Raw genomic sequence first — 8,896 nt, forward strand, 5'->3', positions numbered from 1 at the left:
AAAAGCCAGAGAAAAGCTCGTTTAAGAAGAGGGAGCCTCTAACCCCTTTACCCATTCTATAGAGTTTCTAACTCCATTCCACTCCCACTCTCTAGAGAGTTTATACCCACTCCACTCCCACTCTCTAGAGTTTCTAACTGGGAGATACCAAGCACAGTCAAGGGTGAAGGTATGGTAGGGTAATAGGGGAAATAAAAGGTAATTGACACCCTGAATGCTGAAAAACCAACCGTTTTCTCTCAGTTACTCTCCAGAACATTATCACGCAGGTTGAGCCGGTCCTGCAGGATGCTAGAGCTTTTCTGTGAAATCTGTCTGGCCAAAGGAAAGACATGGAAATAATGACATGGCATCTACCTAGCCATATCCCCAGACAGGGAGGGCTGCGCTCTACCAGCCTCACATCCATGCTCAAAGAATCCAGCCAGCTTTATAGTACCTCATTCTGAAAATATGAGCGCTCCCAGCTCTGTGCCCAAGAGAGATGAAAACACATGTCCTCACAAATACTTGTACATGGATGTCCATGGCAACATGATTCATAATAGCCAAAAAGCAGAAACAACCCAAATATCCATCAACTAATGACTGGATAAATAAAATGTGGTATATCCTTCCCTGGAATACTATTCAACAACAAACAAGAATATAGTAGTGATACATGGTACAACATGAATGAACCCGGAAAACATTATGAAAAGTGAGAGAAGCCAGTCACAAAGGCCACATATTGTATAATTCTGCTTATAGGAAATGTCCAGAGCAGGTAAATTCCTAGAAACAGAAATTAGATTTATGGTTTCCGGGGACTGGAGGGAAGTTGAGAACGGGGAATGGATTGCTGATGGGTAAAAGGGGGTTTATTTCTGGGGGAATGTAAGTGTGCTATTATTTGATAGTGATGATGATTGCACAACTCTGAATATACTAACAGCTACTTAAAGGTATACTATGGCATGTGAATTATATCTCAATAAACCCATTATAAATATATATGCATGCACTCCACACACATGCACAAAACCAAAATTTGCCAGACATCTGAGAAAGGATCTAACATAGGACTTCTCTTTAGATGCATAATGCAAGCACATATGTATCTTAAAATTTGCTAGTAGCCAGAATAAGATAAGTAGAAGTTAACTTTAAGCATATATTTTCTGTATCTCAATATATCTCTAATATTATTTCAACATGTAAGAAATAGAAAACTATTAATGAGATATTGGTCATCCTTCCTTGCATTTTAACTTCTCAAAGTCCAGACGATTTACCCATACAGCACATTGCAGTTTGGACTGGCCACCTTTCTATTACCCAATAGTCCATACATGTCGTGGCTACCACAGTAGAGAGCATGAGTTCACCGTGAATGATATAGACCCAAATGAACAAACAAAAACACAACAAACACCCTTAGAAAAAAAACTACAGGAAGAAAATAATGTTTAGAAATACACTATCATTAAGCTCAGGGAAACAAGGGATTTGGATTCATTAAACAAAAAATACTATTAAAGAAAACGAAAAGAGGACAAAACGAAGACTGTGGGAAATTTGACATATGATAGCAGAAATTAAGTAGAAATGCTTAAAGATAAACTTAAGGAAAACTCCCTTGTGGTACACAGCAAAAGAACAGAGCCAAAACATTAGAAAAAGTAAGAAAATCAGAAAATTCATCATGGAGAAGGGAGAAAATAATCAGAGGAATAATTCAAAAATATTTTGCAGGACTGTAGCACCAGAGTTTCCTAACTGGAAGGAAATAATAAATGTATATAAGTATACAATATATAAATATATATGTGCATGTGTGTGCAAATATAAAATATATTAAGAAATTTTTAAACTGATTTCATTTCCTGTGACCTTGAGTCGTAATGTGATCAGAATCTTTCTGGAATGATTTATCATTACAAGTATTATTTTAAAACATTTGATCCAAAGGGCATTTTTCATTTTACACATTTTAATAAGTAATATATAAGGGGTGAAATTTTAATGCAAATGCTCTCTGATGAGATAAATTGGAATATTTTTTCTTAATTAGTTCATGTATCTGTGCATAAAAATGGCTTATTGCCAAAATGAAATAAGAGTTATCATTGATTCTGTATCCATTTTTTTTTTTACTGCTATAAATACAAGCACTGAGAAACCATGTGCACATAACTATACGGAATGGGCATGGTTTTCTCTTTTAAGAAGCAACGTCACTTTATTCTTTAAACTCCTTGCTGGTCAAACATCAAAACTTACACAGTGTTCTATCATCAAAAGTGTTTTTTTGCTTTTTTAACAGTGTATCAGCTAACAATTTAATTGACTCCTTTAATTTTGTGGAAGGTAGAAAACTGGAAACCTGAATTGCAAAAAAAAAAAAAAAAAAAATCACAAGTTGGATATTTGCATCATTCACCTTTCATATTTCAGGAAATCTAGGTTTTAGCCAGACTTAGAAACTTATTATTAATTATACCTGTCACTCCTCAAATTAAAGCCATCTTGTTTAACTACAGAAAGAATTGAGAAAAATCAAACCATTGTGATTTTACACACTTCTGCAATTGCGTTATTTTTTGATAAAATACTTATATTTAATCATGAGCTTTAAACACACTTCCACCAACACCCTGGGGCTACAGATTTTGCTTATGCAGGTTGTGGGAATTCTCTGCCATGTAACTTATTTAAGAAGGCTGACTTTTCTTTTCTACCCATCAGCCATACAGGACCAATTTTCCATCAGAAAAAAAAGGTGATTCTGTTTTTTGGTTGCAGTAAGCATTGTATTAGGTACTTCAGGGAATTTTTTGTAACACACAGTAATAGACCACATCTTGCAAAATACATTACCGAAATTATTCAAGATTAAATTGTTATAGATCTAAGGTAATTAATACATTTATAATAAGTTTTTAAGATAATAAATCAATATCCTATTACTCATTTTCTACTTAGTGACAATATAAAATACGGCCAAAATTGTGTTACTGATGAAGGAAGAAGTGTGATAAAAAGGCATAGAATTTAGTAAATATTTTTTGATGCTTGGCTTTTAGGAGTAATTAAATAAGAATCAAATGTTAAAAATTAGAAATAATACCATTTATTTCTTAGGCACCGTAATCAAACTTATATACTTAAGAAAAGAACATATATATGCAAAAAATTGATGATTCGCTAGCATATATTTTTTACCAAGAAATAGAAATGCTAGTATCTTGGGGAGTAGAAAAAATGTCATAAAGATTTACTATATTTGAAGTCAACATCTCAAAACGTATAACAATTACTACTGAAATAACACTTTGGAATTCTGAAGAAGTTACAATTCTTGTTTGAAATTCAAAAAAAGTTTTGAATTAAAACTTTGGTTCCAGTGTTACCTACTGTATCTTGAAAATTTGGGTAATCCTGAGAAATATTCGTTATCCTGAAGAGAATAACGCCAATCTGTACTGCTTTAGCTATTGGAAGGTGCTCTGTGTTTTCAGCTAATTACATGTTGTAAGGATAAGTATGGAGAATGGCTGAAAGAAATTTTATTGTAATACATCTTAAGCTGTTTTCAGTGTTGAGTACTTTCTACCCCTTTGCTCTTATGGGACCTTCCCTCAGAGCTACCCAGTCTTAATGGTCAGGGGCTTGCCATCCTCTATCACCTGTCTGGATTCTGATTATGCCAACATGGTCACACATAGCCACCTTCCAAGAACAAGCTTCACCTTGAAGAGCAGTACGTGTAAGACAGGAAGTCCTACCAGGTAATGATGCCTTGACTGGTAATTAACCCAGCCTCCTTCTTCACTAGGTACTCTCGAGGTTTCTACCCCAGGGAATTTTTGTGGCCGGATGGGGAAAGAAAATGCTTTTGTTCTGTCAAATGGGAGAAGAACTATTGTGAGCTCAGACTCAATTTCAGCCATAAAATTTTTGGAAGTTGAAGGTCTAAAATTGGAAATCTCAATCTATGACGGCACAGCGTCTGGGTGCCCCAGTTTGAGGTCCACCAGTCTCAGTCCAGTTTCCACTTCGCAGTGTCTAAATTCAGGTAACAGTTCTCCGCGTAGACTTTGCTGTTTGTATGGCACGTGACACAGGGGTCCCTCACGTCTTATGCAAGGTTTCCTCTAAGAAATCTCTGTTCCAGAGGGACCTCTTGAAGGCTTAACCCCAGAAATGGCAGTGAGCAGCTATGGCTTTCAGACTTGGTCTAATCGGTCTTCAGAGGCCTGCTAATCATCTTTGCTGAGGTACAGGAAAGGGTAGGGCCTTTCAAACTCTGTGGGTCGCAGTCACTTCCTGATAAGTGCACGAGCTGAAAAATCACCCATTGTGAAGTGCCAGGATCACACTTCCCGTAGAACACAATTAGCGAGCCCTCCGAGGAGGCCACTGTGACGTCCTAGGCCCATATGGATCGCTATTCTGAGCATTTCATTTACATCCTCGGAAAACACTATTTTAAAAAATGGTAGCGTAAGTGGTTTTATTTGTTTTCATACCTTAATTATAATTTTCAAACAATCAGAAGTTTGTTAATATAAGATATTCTTTTTTTTTTTCTTTGTCTTCAACTTTAAAAAGGAACATTTAACGTTGTTTCCACTCATTTGTTCAACACCTATTTAGGCACTCATAGTAAGGGATGTGGATGCAAAGATGAAAAGAAGATGGGATTGTAAACTTTAGAGATGGGGAATAGAGTAGTGGCTTCCAGGTGACAGGGACAGGGGTGGAGGGGTGCGTGCCATATAAAAGGGTAGCACAAGGGGTTTCCTCCGTGGTGATAGAACCATTCTGCATCCAAAAGTAGTTATAAAACAAAGGGCAGCAATTTCTTTCTGTGAAGGGCCAGATTGTAAAGATTTTAAGAAAGTTATATTTAGAAAAAATATTATTAGCGACAGAAATTGTTTGTTTACTCTAAAAAATCTGAAGAGCTTTATTGCTATGGACAGAAACTTTGGCTCTGAATCAACCATTCTAGGATGGAACTAGGGGCCCTAGTAGGCTCCATGCCCAGTATGGAGTCTATGAGACATGTAGGGGAGGAGGAAGAGTAGAGAGAGCAAAAAGAGTCCAGCAGAAGTGAACTCTGAATAGACTGATACAATAGGAAGAGGAACGATTTACATTAGGGATGGCTAACTATGGCCCATGGGGCAATCCGGCCCACTGCTTGCTTTTGTAAATAAAGTTTTATTGGCACACAGTCACATCCATTCATTTATGTATAGTCAGTGGCTGCATTAGCACCATGACAGCAGACTTAAGTAGTTGTAACTAAAACAGTATGGTCCGGGGCGCCTGGGTGGCGCAGTCGATTAGGCGTCCGACTTCAGCCAGGTCACGATCTCGCGGTCTGTGAGTTCGAGCCCCGCGTCGGGCTCTGGGCTGATGGCTCAGAGCCTGGAGCCTGTTTCCGATTCTGTGTCTCCCTCTCTCTCTGCCCCTCCCCCGTTCATGCTCTGTCTCTCTCTGTCCCAAAAATAAATAAACGTTGAAAAAAAAAATTAAAAAAAAAAAACAAAAAACAGTATGGTCCACAAAGCCTAAAATATTATCTTGTCCTTTAAGAAAAAATTTGCTGATGCCTGTTTTACATTGACCTTGGACTCTGTGGCTTTCTGCCATTATATGTCATTATATGTGCTTATAAGCCCTCTGAGATATCATAACATGGGAATTATATTGAGTTCATTTATTCAACAGAGTTTACTGCAGATGTTAACAAAGTTTTATATAAATTCTATCTGAAATAGAGAATGTAAAAACTGATCAATATGATGCAATTGAAGAAAATTCATTTGCAGAAAAGTGAATGTAGCCAAAAGCCGTGTAAAATATAAAGACTTTCATATGCTCATAAGATAAAATACATTCTTTTTATTCTTATAGAATAGAGGCTATTGATGTGAGTGAAACTATCTATCATTTTCTGACTTTTACATTTCTGTGTTATCTTGATTTCGTGCGAAGGGTGGTATTTGATGAGCGGAGAAAAAAATCTGAGAAAATAAATAACGTGAAATATTGTCAGTCTGGGGGAGGGGGAATGACTCAAAAGAGGTGAGCAAGGAAGCAGGCAGCATAATAAGGTAATGCTAAATTCCAAATTTCATGTGTTGGGGGGAGGCCATGTTGGAATGGAAGGAAAAGAGAAGAGTGGGAGGGGATTCTGGGTTATCAGGCTGAAGGAAGCGGAGAATCATTAGTTGACTTTACAGACCCAATGAAAATAAAGAAAAACAAATGACAAGACCTAAGATATGAGATTTTAAAATATTTTGATGTATAAGATAATTGCTATACGATATCAGATCCGAGTGACATTTGACAGGTTTATTTAATCATCAATTTCTGCAATGAAAAGCTGGCAACTTATTCATTTCTCCTTTCTTTTGTTTTAACGAACTGAGTTAGCTTCCAAGACAATAGGCACATCTGATTTAAATAGTAAGTTATTCTTTGGATTAACTTATTCTCTTCAATACCTTTAAGCAGAGTTTCTTGAAATGTCCCCAACAGATTATGGCTAATGTCAAGAGAATTATTTCTTAAATCACCATGACTTTTATGTGTGTACCATTCATTTTCATTACCAATCTTGGCTTTTTTTTAATTTAATTTTATTTTTTTAAGTAGGCTCCATGCCCAGTATGGAGCCCAACACAAGGCTCGAACTCACGACCCTGAGACCAAAACCTGAGCTGAGATCAAGAGTCAGAACGCTTAACTGCCTGAGCATCCAGGGGCCCTGCATTGTTTCTACTAGAGAGTTGTTCTAGTTTTTTATTCATCTATGAGGTTGCCACTGAGTTCAAAATGAGTTACTAAATTAGTGCCGTAAGTCAACATTTCAACTGGTTACACTGATAGCAGGTATCACCAACGGAGAGCTCTTCGTGTATCACCTGTAGAGTTGGTCAAGCACATGTTTCTGTGGCAATAAATTAAGAGAACAGAAGTGTTGAGCTGACCTGTAACATATAGAGAAAGAGACTATTCTTTAAGAAAAACAGTAGTTATTTTAATCCAGGCAAATTTCTTGAGATTAAATAATGATAATTTTTAAGATTTATTTTCAGCCACACTCCAGGAGAGCTTCAAAATTGGTAAGCTGTGAGCTTTAAAAGACACGTTAACCATTTAGGATTTCTTATAACGTAAAGGGAGACTGGCTGAAGTTTAACGTAACACTATCTATGAAGAAACATAGTAGAAGAGAAAGAAACTTAAATGGCCAAGAAGTCAGAATATCTCTTCTAGTTACGACGTTAGGCAAAACATTTGATTTTCTGAAATTCAGTTGCCGTATTTGAAAACACCTGAAGGATATATTCCTCATTCTTTCTCAACTGTGGAAGGGGCAAGATAATAATATCTATGTGGAATCACTATACAAATGTCAAGCTTTCTTGACTACCTACATTGATCATGCTGAGAGATATTCAAAATAGAATCATACAACGGGAAAGTCCATGCCTATTTTCTAAAATAAAGAATAATAGAATTTCAGAGCTAGAAGCCATCTCGGATATCATATAGTGTTTTCTCTCAACTGTTGGAAAATGTGTCCTCATTCTTTGTTTCCAAGTCACCACCCTTGTCCTGATTTTCTTCCTACTGTTCCAACACTCCTCAGGCTCCTTTGCCTGAACATCCTCTACGATCAGGCTTTTTAATATTAGAGTTCCTCCAGATGATCCCTGGCCCCTCTTTTCTTACATTACACTCCTTCCCAAGCCCTCTCACCTACTCCCATGGTTTCTCTCTCCATCTGCCTGCAAATGTTTTCTCAGATAATATCTCAAGTCCACACCTTCCTCAGCACCAATCCAACTAGCCAGTTGCTTACCTAACACCTCTACTGGACATTTCAAACAGTTCAATAAAACCTTTCCAAAACTGACCTCATAGTCTCCTATCCCATTCCCCCTCCCCACACCCCCCCCCCCCAGATTCAACCCTCTCTGACATGCTTATCTCAGTGCATTTCAAGCCCAGGTTACCAGTGGTGCAAATCAGAACTTGGGGCTTCATCTTTGTCATTTCCCTCTCCGTTACTTCCCAGACCCAGGAACACACTGCAGAATTTGCCTTGAAAAACGATCTCGAATCTGTTTACTTCTCTCCATCTCTACCCAGTTCCACATGTCTCTGATGCCTGAACTACTTTAAGAGCCATCCAACTCTTCTATGGCTCACTCTTAACCTGTCTCCCAACTGTGTCCAAAGTGCTGCTTGTAATCTATAATGATTCTCATGTCAAGTCCCTAATTAAAATCCTCCCATGGCCCCTTTGTCTAAAGACAATAATCCGCCCTAGTATGTTCTACATAATCTGTCCCATCTACCTGCCTAGAGCAATATTATTTCCGTTTCTTTCTAACATTCTACGTTTCAGCCATCTGGGTTTTTTGGGTTTTTTTTTTTTGAAATGCCACTCTCTTTCCTGCCTTTGGGCCAATGAATAGCCTTTCTCTGTGCCTGGTACTCTTGTATCCTACCAATTCGCCCAGAAAACTCTTGTTTAGCCAGCAGATTTAGACCGAACGCAGTTTCCTTACGGAAGACTTCCAGAAGCTGCTGATTAGGTCATATCCTCTTTTCCGTGCTCTGTCCTTGAGAGTACTCATCACGGGCTGTATTATATGTTTAGTGTATGTACATATTAATGCATGATTTTTGTGGTTTCATATCTGTAGCTACTAGACTGGGAATGTTATGTAGTACCGTATCTGCTTTGTTATATCCACTGTAAGCCTAATGCTTGGTACTCCGGAAATATTTCTTGAATGAATGAAAGAGCATTCAGTTCATAACGAATCTAAACACCCCTGGCCATCTTCTCGGCTGATAATCATTCCATCCTGGTTAAACAGTA

Source organism: Leopardus geoffroyi, chromosome D4 (genome assembly GCF_018350155.1).
Source record: "Leopardus geoffroyi isolate Oge1 chromosome D4, O.geoffroyi_Oge1_pat1.0, whole genome shotgun sequence".
Taxonomy (NCBI): Eukaryota; Metazoa; Chordata; class Mammalia; order Carnivora; family Felidae; genus Leopardus; species Leopardus geoffroyi.